Source organism: Notamacropus eugenii, chromosome 2 (genome assembly GCF_028372415.1).
Source record: "Notamacropus eugenii isolate mMacEug1 chromosome 2, mMacEug1.pri_v2, whole genome shotgun sequence".
NCBI classification, from domain to species: Eukaryota; Metazoa; Chordata; class Mammalia; order Diprotodontia; family Macropodidae; genus Notamacropus; species Notamacropus eugenii.
Genome location: NC_092873.1, coordinates 380,748,718 through 380,762,587, shown reverse-complemented (window position 1 = coordinate 380,762,587; position 13,870 = coordinate 380,748,718).

The following is a 13,870-nucleotide window of genomic DNA, read 5'->3' as shown; positions in this document are numbered from 1 at the left end:
TTTTTATTTGAAGATTTCCTGAGAAGAAACTCTACTTCCTGAGGCAGCCCATTCCAATTTTGAAGAGCTCTAATTGTTAGGAAAAATTTCCTGATGTTAAATCTAAATTTGCCTTTTGTCTATTCCTATTTCTAACTTCTGGGACCAAATAGAACAAGTCTGATCCCTTATTCACATAATAGCATTTCAAATACTTGGATACAGTTATCAAGTTACTCCCCACTCCCCCACCTCTTCCCTTCCCTAGTCAAATCAAGAAGCATTTATTAAATATTTACTATGGGCCAGGCATTGTGCTAAGCATTGAAGATTCAATTATAGTCAAAAAGACCCTCCTGGGGGGTCAAGTCAAATATCCCCAATCTCTTCAATCAATCCTTACATGACATTGACTCAAGGTTCTTTCATCGTCCTGATGCCCTCCTCTGAAAGCTCTCTAGCCAGAGTTCAGACTTGAACGTAATATGCCAGATATGGTCTGACAAGAGCAGTGAGTAAGGAGGGACTATCTGTGCCTTATTTCAGGAAGCTATTCTCCTCTTAATGAAGCCCACATTTGCTTTTTTAAATCTCACATTAGAAAAGAAAATTAATTTAAAAAATAAAGCTCATATTAGAAAAGAAAATTAATTTAAAAAATAAAGCTCACATTAGCTTTGTTGCCTGCTACAGTCCAGTGTTGGCTCACATTAAACCTTCAGTTCACTAAAGCTCTTAGTTTTTTTCAGATAAACTGATGTCTAAATGTGATTCCCTCATCTTGTACTCAAGACATTGACTTTTAAATCCAAATATAAAATTGATCTCTATTGAAGTCCATCTTATTAGATTCAACCAAAATGCTGTCAAGCTATTTTTGGACCCTCTCATCCTCTGGTGTTTTGACTATTCAGTTTTGTGTCATCTGCAAATCTGATGAGCATGACATCTGTGCTTTTATCCAAATCACTGATATAAATGTTAAATGGTTTCTATTTTTCCTTCCACTGATCTTCACCTAAAAGCTCTCCATCATGCTTCTCCCACTCAGGTTTCTGGATTTCCTCACATTAGTGTGCCTTCTTAACATACAATGCTATACCCCACCCCCACCCCCAACTCCCCCTCCACCCCCAAACCCCCACCTCCCACTCCCCGCCATCACCCTGATCCCCCTTTTGTCCATTCTTTTTGTTTTGAATATGGTATCTATATCCTCCAGAGCTATGGTCTAGTCACAGGTTTCAAATTTGCCTGCCTAAATTAAGATATCTTGCTTGTTGCATAAAACTTGAATATTCGAGTACAGATATTTGAAGTTATGGGTTTTACTACAGACTCCTTTTTGGGAGATTTTGCCACTTGTGAACTTATGCACATAAAAGAAGCTATTCTTCCTTTTCTCCAGTTGTTTTCTATGATATCTGGTTTAAGAAATATACTTAAGCACTCTCTTCTACCCCCATCCTTTTTATTTCAAAGCTCTTTTTATTGGATTTGCAAAATGCTTAGCCAATATATCCTCAATACCCTTTGTATTTAGTGATGGTGCACTCAGTCACTAGCAAGTGGTCTCTATTCCCTATATTATAAGCCATGGTCCAGAAATCCAAATCCTATTCTTGGATACCATCTTCTTGGGCAACTGTTCATTTCCCTAAATAATTATCTGCTTTGTATCCTTTTCCTTTAATATACAGCAGATAGAGAAATACAGCCTGCACCCTTATGGTTTTTAGGTTTTGTTTTTGTTTTTCCAGGACTTTGTAATCTTTGACAATTCTTTTTAGGTTTCTTCTGGAAGTATCACTTGTACCCTGTGAATCACCACAAGTGGTTAGTAGTCATCCATTTTGACAAGTCTTAAGAGATTCTCTTTTATGTCTTGAATATTTGCTCTAGGAAGACAGAAGAACTCTTTATTGTTATTGGTTTGACAAATAACTGGTCTCCACTCTCTTGATCAGGGAGTCATGACCTATCAACTTTTTCTCCTTCTATTTTCTCTGCTATTTACTAGAAGAGTTTTTACCTGGTATCTTTTGGGGCTCTGCTATTTTATTTCTTGGAATACAAGCAACTGCTTCTTCCTCAGAACCTACAGATACCTTTTTGAAATCCAGATATAAGTGCCATCATCAAAGAGATGTACCCTTCCCTTAGAGCTTGGCATATGAGTAGGCAAGGTAACAATATAAACAGGAGCAGAAGAGATACTTAAATTTATTTTTTTTATAAATGCTTCTATTTTTAATGCCAGGAGAAAAACAAAACTGTGCTCATTATAGCATGTAAGCATTAACTCTGTGGTAAGTCAGGTTGCATGTATTATAATGAAGGCTCAGAGTGATCAGTAATCCACAGGGTGCAATTTTCAATCCTTCCCTTTGGCTTGAAAATTCCTTGTGCCAGCTCTGCCTTCCCTTTCCTCTCAATTCCTTTTGTCCCCAGTCCTTTCCCTCCTCCCTCTGGACCAGTGGCTTTCTAGAGAGAAGACAAACAACCTCCTGTCTCCTCAAACAGGACACCCTGAACCAGATCATCTGCTTGACCCTAGGCCACCCCAACCCAAATAAACAGGCTTCCGTTAGGAGAATGAGCATTCCGGAGGCTCTATATGCCTTGGTCTTATCTCCATTTTAGGCTGTTGGGCAACAATACTATTTTTAATAATTGAATGGATTTTGGTAAGTGCTTTGAGATCTTCATGGGACAGAAGACAACAGTAAAAATAAATGTAATGTAAATGATAAGGGAAAGGAGGATTATTTCACAAAATTTTAAGAGTTGAAGGAAACTTCATGATGATGATGGCTAATATTTATATAGCATATATGCTTTACTTGTGTTATCATATTTGACATAATAATTCTGTGAGGCAGAAACTAATATTATCCCCATTTTACAGATTAGAAAAATTAAATGACTTGCCCAGGGTCACACAGCTAGTCAGTGTCTGAGGCAGGATTTATATTTGGGTTTTCCTAATCCCAAGTCCAACACTCTATCCATTGTACCACCAAATAACCAGAAACTGTTTAATAGCTCAACCCATTGCCTACTACCAGGCTTCTGGAGAATCCTCTTTAATAAAAAAAATCCAAACCAATGCCAGGCCTTGCTTATGCTTGCCAGAGGTAGAGCTCCAAGATATGCCACTCTCTGCCTCTTGGACTCTGAGACTCCATGGAACACACCTCTACTTGTTTGTGTTTACCATGAGGCAGGCTTCCTGAGACTTCAGAGAACACAGCAAAAGTACCTGTATGGAGGTCACTGAGGGAAGACTTTGAACTTTTAATTATCTTCTTTACTGAGTAGATCTCTCCTCTTTCACTGATACTCTATCTGTACTCTTCCTCCAATGTTCACCATACTTCTTTGCCCTTTTATTCTCAACATCCTATTCTGAACTCCTTGCTATGGAAGGACAAACCTCCACACAACTTCAGTTGTCCGTTCCTTCATTTTCATTCACCCCAACCTCATTCCACTAATGTCCCATTCTAGATCAACTCATATCGTTCCATTGGCCCTCTGGAATGCCTGCTCCATAATTAACTAATTTTCTTTCATCTTAAACCTCTTCTTCTCTCACTCGTTCCATCTTCTGGCCCTCAGTAAGACCTGGCTCCCTTATGATGACATTGCATTCTTGATCACTCTTTCTAACACTAACTGCACTTTCTCTTACACCATAATTAACTGATTATGATGGGGAGATCAGCATGGCTCCTTGCTTCCCATTTCCTCTTATAAACTGTACTTCTGACATAATCACTCAATAACCTCTCCTCCAACGAAGTTTATAATATCTTCATAAATCACCTAATCTACAATCTTGTGGTCATTTAGGGTTAGGGGGAAATATATAGATGGTGGAGCATGAGCAAAAGTATTAGAAATACTCACCATTCAACATTAACTGGGATCCCTAAGAAATAGTAGCTAACTATCTTTTGGGGACCATGATCTGCCAGTGCAAGTGGGAGTTGGAGAATTTTCCAGAAAAGGCGCTACACATACAAAATTTCTTGAAAGAAGTAACCACAGAGAAAATTTTGTTCAACAACCCTTTGACTATCTATATTAAGAAAGACATAAAGCAGGGAAACATACTCACCAAAGTGTTTTCTTCGAGGACATTGTACTCTTTACATCAAGTCACAGACCATTACAAAGCCTTCTAACCAATATCCATACTCATTCAAGAACTCAGGCTAACTCTACATGAAAGACCAAGTGGACGAAGAATGTTTACTGTTTGAATATGATATGAAGTCAGGCACTCCATAGATAGTCCAGTAATATGAATCTTGAACAGACACTAAAGGTAGACAGTGAACTGGTTCATAACTGAATGGGAAGAGGAGGGTGCGGTGGTTTGCCTTTGAAAAACTGTACAGTCTCAAGCATTTCCCTGAATCAAAGGCCCTGATACTATATGGCTGCAAAGCAAGTAATACTACTGTCTCTGAAGAATAAAAGTTGGAAATCACCCAAAAAATAATGGAGAGATTGATGGTGTGAGTAGGTTACAGCATATTGTTGTTAATGTCTGACTCTTCATGACTCCATTAAGGGTTTTCTTGGAGTGGTTCGCCATGTCATTCTCCAGTTCATTTTACAGATAAGAAACTGAGGCAAACAGGGTTAGGTGATTTGCCTAGGGTCACACAGTTAACAAGTGTCTAGGGCAAAATTTGAACTCAGGAAGATAAATCTTCCTGCCTCCAGTCCTGGCACCACTCTATCCAATGGGCCACCTAGGTGACGTAGGTTACAGCATACTATCAACAAATAATTACACAGAATTTGTAAAAACATATCATCAAAAAAATATATGGGGGAAGCTAGGTTGTTGGCCCTGGAGTCAGAAGAAGGTAAGTTCAAAGCCAGCCTCAAACACTTCTATGACCCTGAGCAAATCACCTAACCCTGATTGTCTCTAAAAAGAAAAGAAATACATGACTGGATGAGGAGGGCTAGCTCTATAGTGAAATCTAAACATTATCAGTGGGCAGTCAGCACGTGTTCCACTGATATCAACTCAACAGTGACTTTTGGCCAACTATTTAACTGTGCTTAATTTCTCTACCTATCTGTCCTACCCAATGAATTAATAATGAGATTAAATAAAACGCTTCAAATTGTATAAATATTGATTATTACTATTACAGGAGTATAAAAGTTCTTAAGGGAGACTTAGTTGACTCAACTCAGAAGAGAATTGACCTTGCTGCAGAGATACCAGGTCCTGAAATCAAGAGAGTGACACAAGCCAGCAGGGAGCCAGCCCAAATAAGCAAGAGAGTAACTTGTCTTTCAGCTCTGCCATACCAAAGAGTGAACTTGGGGGACTCTGAGAAGCCAAAAAAGGCCTCAGAGAACCAGGAGGTACTGTCTGAGGGGGCTCAGGGAGAAATGTTTTGTAGCAATCACTTTCAAGTTTGAGTCTTCTCCCCCAGGGACCAAATGGGTATACAGAGGGGAGAGTATGCCCTGTTTAGGGCTAGGGGTAGAAAGGAATATTTTTGTATCCTGGTTCTTGCTATGTCTTTTCAGCAAATATTCCTATGTAAAAGCTAATTGATAGCAATTGACTAATTGCTATTGGGGAGATGTTAACTCATTGAATGATATTACGGGGAGTCATCCTCAACTCCTGAGGGTTACCCCCAGAACACTCAGTAGCATATCCATGCTCTAGAGACTCTGTATGCTAGTTCAAGTGTGGGTTGGGAAAGTGAGCCCAGAACACACCAGTAAGTGAATACAATCCAAACTGAAGACTACAGTGACACTATAGCCTTAAGTCATAGGGTCCCTCTTTCCTTTCTTTCCCCCCACCCTCTTCTAACTCTTTGAAGAAAAAATGGGAAAGAAGTAGTCATATTGGCAATGGATAAGAAGAGGCAGTCCCTAAGGAACAAAGGGCTTCTCACTGATCCCATACAGCTCATCCCAAAATACCAATTGTTCTACCTCTAATAGGTCTCTAGTTTGTATCTGAATAGCTACCACTCCCAACTTAGCTCTCAATGGTCAGTAAAAAGTCTGAGTTGGGGGTGAGGAGGGGACTACTTTTCCCCTCTTTCAGCAATACCTGGCACTTATCTTGATCAACAACAGTCCTACACGCATGCCAGATTCCTTTCAGACATCCTTCCTATTCTCTGTGGATGTTCCTCATTCTCCCAGGCCACTGAGATCTATAAGAAGTTGAGGTAGGACACTGCGCCCATACTCCTCTCTAATCTTTTAAGACTCCTTATTGTCCCCTAAGATGTGTAATATAGCTTCAGAAATTGTGCCTTCCCTTGCAAAATCACTTGATGTATATTTGATATCTACAAATACATGTCACAGGCATTAAGATAAACATTGATGCTTACAATAACAGTTTTCTTGGACAAGATGGAAAAGAGAGTAGAAACAAAGTGGGAAGAAGGGAAAAATGGTTAAGAAGTATCTCCCGTCCAATCCACTGACCCTCAGCTGCAGGGATTAATTTCAAGCACTGTCAGTAACCTGGAATAAACAATGACTGAGGATGTCCTTGGCTGGTGGAGAGGGACTGGGAAGGATAGGTAGATTTGGCTGTCACCATGGCTAGAGGGATATAAAGTTCTAAAAGGGATTCCTTCTGAAGACTAGTGACCAAAACTCTTCAAGTCAAACAAGAATTAGAGTCAGAACAGTACTTACTGTCCTCCTCCCAATCTAGAGAATTGTCTAAGTCTTCATCCTGAAGAGACAGAAGGGCAGGAGCAGGAGGAGGCGTCTGTGCCTTAATTTGGGCCACCTCCAACAAAGAAGAGAAGTGGGTCAGAAGCCCTGGCTCTTTCCTTGCAGTGATCTGCACAGAGCTCAGGTTTGAATTGGTGAGCCTACCTAGCTTTTCAAAGACTTGGTGCCACAACATTCTCCTTCAATTCATAACAGTTCGAATCTCTTCAGTTACTAAAAAAAGATAAACTTATAGGATTAAGATCAGATGGTCTTGGTACTAGTCATTACTCTACCACTAATGATAGAGTGGTAATGGTGGGCAAGTTCCTTAACCTGCCTGAGCCCAGATTTCATAGGACTATTGAAACTTTGAAGATCATCTAATCTAATTCCCCTCATTTCACAAATGCAGAAATTGAAGCCCAAAGACCATATGAGTAGTAAATAACAGAGCCAGATTTTCTGACTACCCAACTAGTGTTTGATCCACTATGCCTGGCCGACTCTTCTGTTAAACGGGGATAGTAATATCTGCCCTGTCTTCCTGGGAGAGGGAGGATAAAGTGAAATAAGGGATGACAAAGTATTACATAAATACAAGGAATTCTTTATTTTGCTAGCTCATATACATCTGATCTTGGCTCATATGCCAGTAAAATCATAGTATCTGAGTCAGAAGTAATGATCTGAGGTAGCTGGTGACCTAGTGCATAGAGAATGGCCTTGGAGTCTAGACATTGTTCTCTCCTTTTTCAGTTATATCTGACTCTTTGTGACCCTGTCTGGGGTTTTCTTGGCAAAGAGATTGGAGTGGCTTACCATTTCCTTCATTTTTTGAAACTGAGGCAAACAGGTTGAAGTAACTTGCCCAGGGTCACACAGTTGTTAAGTGTCTGAGGGCAAATTTGAATTCAGGAAGATGTCTTCCTGATTTCAGGCCCAGTGCTCTATCCACTGTGTCACCTAGCTAACCCACAGTTAGGGAGACCTGAGTTCAATAAGTAATCACTAATATTTACATAGCCTCTACTATGTGCTAGGAACTATGCTAACAGCTTTATAAATATTTTTTTTTTTGATCCTCGCAACAACCCTGGGATACAAGTGCTGTTTCTCTCATCTCTCACAGAGGCAAAACAAATAATGCTAGGGAAGGAAGTACTAGATAGTTCTATCCTTCTCAATTTCCTTATAACTAGAATGACCATATGCACTCTGAGTCAGGATCCCTTGAACTGGAGAAATACTGGTGCGAAATCCCAAATATTTTGCAAATTCCTTGGGGGTAAAGAAACTATCTTGGTATCCAATAAAAGATGCCTTGTACATAGTAGGTACTCAATACATTTTGTTGATAATAACAGTGATAGTAGAAACCACTGCATAGGGATAGATTTGGAAGTATGAAAGCCTCCATCCCAATTCAATATTAAGTCAGATAATATTTGTGGAGAGTGTTTAGCACAGTACCTGGCACATAATAGGTGCTATATAAATGCCAAATTTCTATAGGTGATGTAGATGGAACTTTTAGAGGTGTATAAGAATTTTCTCTTCACAGACAGGAAACATGTCACCTCAGGGCAAAATTCACATAACAAACAACAATCTTTTCAAACTTCTTTTTTAATCTGCAAAGTAGGATATATAATTGCCCTTTACAAATATGAGTTATTATGCATCTCAACCAAAATACTCCTCCAGTGCCTCACTGTGGTATGGAGTGAGACTTAGGTTCCACAACTATGCCAGTGGCATATAAGCTACTTACAGTTGGTTGATGGGTTGGTCTCCTTCTCAGAGAGGACCAAAATGGCATCACCATGCTAGAGTCAAGTTATAGTGTGTTGGACTGTGAATGATCAGATCAATATGAGCTCAGAATGTTCTACCACAAGTTGGGTACAAATAGTCTATGTGAACATTTGGAGTGGATTCTCTAAATTTGCACCTCTGGTTTCTTTTGAGGTACTTCAATTCTGCTTTGTTCTGCACAGCCCCTTCTCTAACGAGGGCATGCCATGCACAGGACGTCCTGTGCCATAGTTTTCCTTGTCACACGATCATTTCCAAAGTTTGGCCCAGCTGAAGTACGCAGAATGCTGCACTTGGAGTCAGGAAGACCTACCTGGGTTCAAGCTTTTCCTCTAACAATTCCTCAAGGTGTGACTTGTCACACTTAAGTGTGACAACCTCTCAATGTCTCAGTTTCTTCATCTGTAAAACAGTACTACCACCTACCAGGGTAATGAGGTTCAAAGGAGATCACAGATGCAAAATAGTTTTCGAACTTCAAAGTGTTAAATAAATATAAGTTGTTATAGTCACTAAGCTACAAAGACCTTGACAATGGCTTGTTCACTGATTATATGTCACTGGAGATGCTTCTTATTCTTTGGTCGTTTAGGGAATGTCCAACTCTCTGTGACCCCATTTAGGGTTTTATTGGCAAAGATACTGGATCAGTTTGCTATTTGCTTCTCCAGTTCATTTTACAGATGAGGAAACTGAGGCACAACAGCTTTAAGTAACTTGCCCAGAATTACACAGTTAGTAAGTGTCTGAGGCCAGATTTGAAATCAGGAAGATGAGTCTTCCTGGCTTCAGGGCCAGAACTCTAGCTGCCCTTGGAAATGCTTATCATCAGCAAAATAGGTGACCATCAAGTGACCTTTTGTCCACAGCAACTCATGGAAATGATCTACTAAAACATGGAGGAGCTGCAACAGGCATACATTCAGGAAGTTACTAGGGCTCACTCTTCTTTGTAGAACTCTGAAATGATAAAGTTGCTGTAGGAATGGTGGTGAGTAGAGATTTGTACTTCAAGATATATATTAGCCATGTGACTGTGGACAAGTCACTCCAATCCTGGAAGCCTCAGTCTTGTTATATATAAAATGAAGGGCTTTGTCCAGAGAAACTAATAATACTAGCTCTAAAACCTATAATCCTACATAAGAATGGACATTTGGGGGCTGGAGAAGAGAGGATTCTTGGGGGACATGATGGCTTAGTTAAAATATTTGAATAGATGTCATATGGAGAAGGGATTCTGTTTAGCCTGACAGGGTGGAACCTGGAGTGATCTGTATAAATCGCAATTTGTATAAATTCAGCTTCATATCAGGAACAATCTTCTTCATCTCCTTCTCCTTCTTCTCTTCCTTCTCCTCCTCCTTCAGATGAGGGCTGGAAGAGGGATATGAGAGCCCCCCACAAAGACCAGGGTACCAGGTCGTTTAGAGAAGAATTCACGGACTCAAGCTTTGTTGAGGTCAAGATAAAAATTTATTATGCTTTTCAGTGGGCAAGTGTTCTTAGGGAACCTGCAACCCTAAAGGGGTACAGGGAAAGTTTATATAGGGTATTCTATAGGTGTTTCGGGTTGAGATTAGGGAGTGGTTAAGGAGTGGTCAGTTCTTAAAGGAACATGCGCTTTTGGTGTCTATTGCACAGGTATTTTATCCAAAATTCATCAGCAAATAACTCAAGGAGGGGCTACCTGGAGGTGTGGTTTTAGGCCTGAAATATCACTAAGTCAACCAACATCAGGGCTGGCTCAGAAATACCAGGTTGTTCTCATCAATGTCTTGTTAGACAAGAAAAATGTAAGAGAGTATACGTATGTCTAAGTTTAGGGTACTAGGTCAGTGAGTAGTAAATGTCGTTATGACCCAGTACGCAGTCCGTTAAACCAGTACACAGCTGGTTCAAACTAATGAGTGCTATAGGTACAGCTGGCTACTAGAGCAGGAAAGGAGATAACGGTTGTTGCTAGGACAAGTTGTGTCCTTGGGCTGGGGAGAAACTGCCTGGGATAGTGTTTTGAGGTTAGGGAGAAATGTGATTTTTAAAGAGAAATGTGATTTTAAAATCGAGGCCAAAGCACATGCAACCAAGCACCCCATCACTTCCCCCTCCTTCCTCCTCTTCCTCCTTCCATTTTATTTTCCCCAATTACATGCAAAAAAAAAAATTACATTTGTTTTTCAGGAACAACTTCCTAACAATTAATGCTGTTCAAAAGCAGAATGTGCTACCTTGAAAGGTGATAGGTTCACCATTCTTGGAAGTCTTCAAGTCCAGGCTTGGCAATCCCTTGTCAGGTATGTTGTAATGAGGATTTCTTTCTTTATGGAACAGATTAACTGACTGGGGTGTAGGGTGTGTTTAGGGAGGACCACTACCTTTGGTATGATGGCTGCCAAGCCCTTTTCAGGGCTCTTTCCACCTTTGGTGTCCACCTGTACCACTCAACTCTCACGTGTGGCTCCAAGAAGCTATAGCATGCACAGTGGCCACACCCTGGTAAACCATTTCAGCAGACAGGCCAAACCAAGTTGAGGGTAACCAAGGAGTCTCAAACCCATTGGTAAGTTAGGGGGGTGTCTACCCTGGCTCAGTAAGAAGGCAGATGAAATTCAGTTTTATACTGATAGCAACAATTTAAAGCACTTTTATGATTCCCTGAAAGCTATTTATGGACCAAAAACCTATGGTGCAGCACAACTTCTCAGCGCTGATGGAGCCACATTGATTAGTGATAAGGACATGATCCTAGAGAGATGGACTGAATACATCCATAATGTTCTCAACAGACCATCATCAATCAATGCTGAGGCCATTGACCATTTACCTCCGGTTGAAGTCAATCCCTCCTTAGCTGAACTTCCAACTGAAGAAGAGGTTTTGAGGGCTATTAGGATCCTTTCATGTGGCAAAGCACCTGGTGCTGATACTATTCCAGTTGAGATTTACAAGGTAGAGGGACCATTGCTCATACAAAAGCTGACTGAAATTTTCCAGGTTATATGGCAAGAGGAGGTTATCCCCCAGGAGTTCAAGGATGCCTCCATTGTCCATCCCTATAAAGGTAAAGGGAATAGATTGTCCTATGACAATCACAGGGAGGTTTCTCTCTTAGTCATTGTTGGCAAAATTCTTGCTAGAGTCCTCCTTAATAGGCTGATCCTTCACCTGGAAAATGGTCATATACCTGAGAGCCAGTGTGGCTTCAGAAAGGGCCAAGGAACAGTTGATATGGTGTTTGCTGTCCAACAACGCCAGAAGAAATGCTGGGAGCAGCACAGAGATCTATATACAATGTTTGTAGATCTGACCAAGGCCTTTGACACCGTTGATCATGAGGTCTTATGGAAAATTATATCAAAATTTGGTTGCCTGGAGAAATTCATCAATACTGTATGTTAATTTCATGATGGCATGTTTACCCAGGTTCTGCATAGTGAAGAATGCTCACATGCCTTCCCAGTCACCAATGGAGTGAAATAGGGCTGTGTGCTTGCTCCCATGCTTTTTAGCATGATATTTTCAGCCATGTTGTCAAATGCTTTCAATAAGGATGAACACAGGCATTAAGGTCAACTATCATAATGATGATAAGTTCTTCAACTTGAAAAGGCTACAAGCCAAGACCAAAGTGGAGGGAGTGTTGGTGCATGATTTTCTGTTTGCAGATGATTGTACACTCAATGCAGCCTCTGAAGCTGAGATGTAACAAAGTATGGATCAATTCTCTGCTGCCTGTGCTAATTTTGACCTAATAATTAACATCAAGAAAACACAGGTGCTCCATCAGCCACCACCACACCATCCATACATGGAACCATCTGTTACAACAAATGCAGAAGTTTTTAATGTTGTGGATGAGTTCACTTACCTTGGTAGTGTACTCTCCAGGGATGTACACATTGACAATGAGGTTGATGCATGCATTGCCAGAGCTAGCTCAGGGTTTGGGAGGCTCTGAAGAAAAGTTCGGGAGAGAAGATGTATTAGACTGACTACCAAATTGAAGGTCTACAGAGCTGTTGGGTTGACTTTATTGTTGTATGCCTGTGAAACATGGACAGTCTACCAGTGCCATGCCAGGAAACTGAATCGCTTCCATTTGTACTGTCTTAGGAAGATTCTGAGAATCACTTGGCAGAATAAGGTACCAGATAGTGAAGTCCTTGCTCACGCTAAACTGCCAAGCATTCAAACTACGCTTCAGAGAGCACAACTCTAATGGGCTGGTCACATTGTCTGAATTCAAAATATATGCTTGCTAAAAAGACTATTTTATGGAGAACTCACATAGGGTAGGTGATCACATGGTGGCCAGAAGAAGCGATACAAGGACACTCTGAAGGTCTCTCTCAAGAACTTTGGATTTGACTGTGCAACATGGGAGACACTGGCACAGGACTGCTCAGAATGGCGTGCCCATATCAGATAGGGTGCTGTACTCTATGAGCAAAGAAGAATTGAGACAGCACAAAGTAAACATAGGATGCACAAAGTAAACACAGGATGCGCAAATTTTGGGTATCCACCCCAAATATTCACACGGACTACCCGTGCCCGACCTGTGGTAGAGCATTCTGAGCTCCTGTTGTTCTGATCAGCCAAGTCAGACCACACTGAAATTTTACTTTATCATGGTGATGTCATGTTGGTCCTCTTCAAGAACGAAGGACAACCAACCAACCGGATTAATTGACTCCTTTCCAACCCTCAGATTAATTTTGTGAGGAGCCATAGTCTCATCTCCCTCCCGTTGGGACTTGGGCTCCTAGGTGCCAAGCTCGTTCTCCACGGTCACTTCTCAGCTATTCTAAACCAGGATGCTGCACATGGCTCCCCCCTCGCTTCCAGCTCCTCTTTATATGTTATCTCCCATTAGAATGCACGCTACTTGCATTACCTCTCTTTGTGTCCCCAGGGCTTAGCACGGATGGCACGTGTTAAGTACTTAATAAATGATTTTTCATTGAGCCACTCCTCCGAACTTTAGTTTTCCAAACTGTAATAATAATAGGCGCATTGTATAGTGCTTTACATATTTTCGCTTAGATGACCTTTGAGCAACAACCCTGTAAGGTAGGGACTATTATCATCCCCATTTTACAGATGGGGAGACTGAGGCATTTAAGAACTGAGGTGACTTGCCCAGGGCCACACAGCTAAGTATGGAACTCAGGTCTTTCTGACCCCACTCTGCCTTCTCGGCCACGTGTAAAATCTGGACCGTGATGCTGACAAGACTTGGATGACTTCCTGTTATGGAGCGAGCTGTTATTATTCTTACTCAAAAGAGGCTGGGGGTGCGGAGGACGGGGAGGGCTTGGACGACCCTTGCCCTTCATACGTC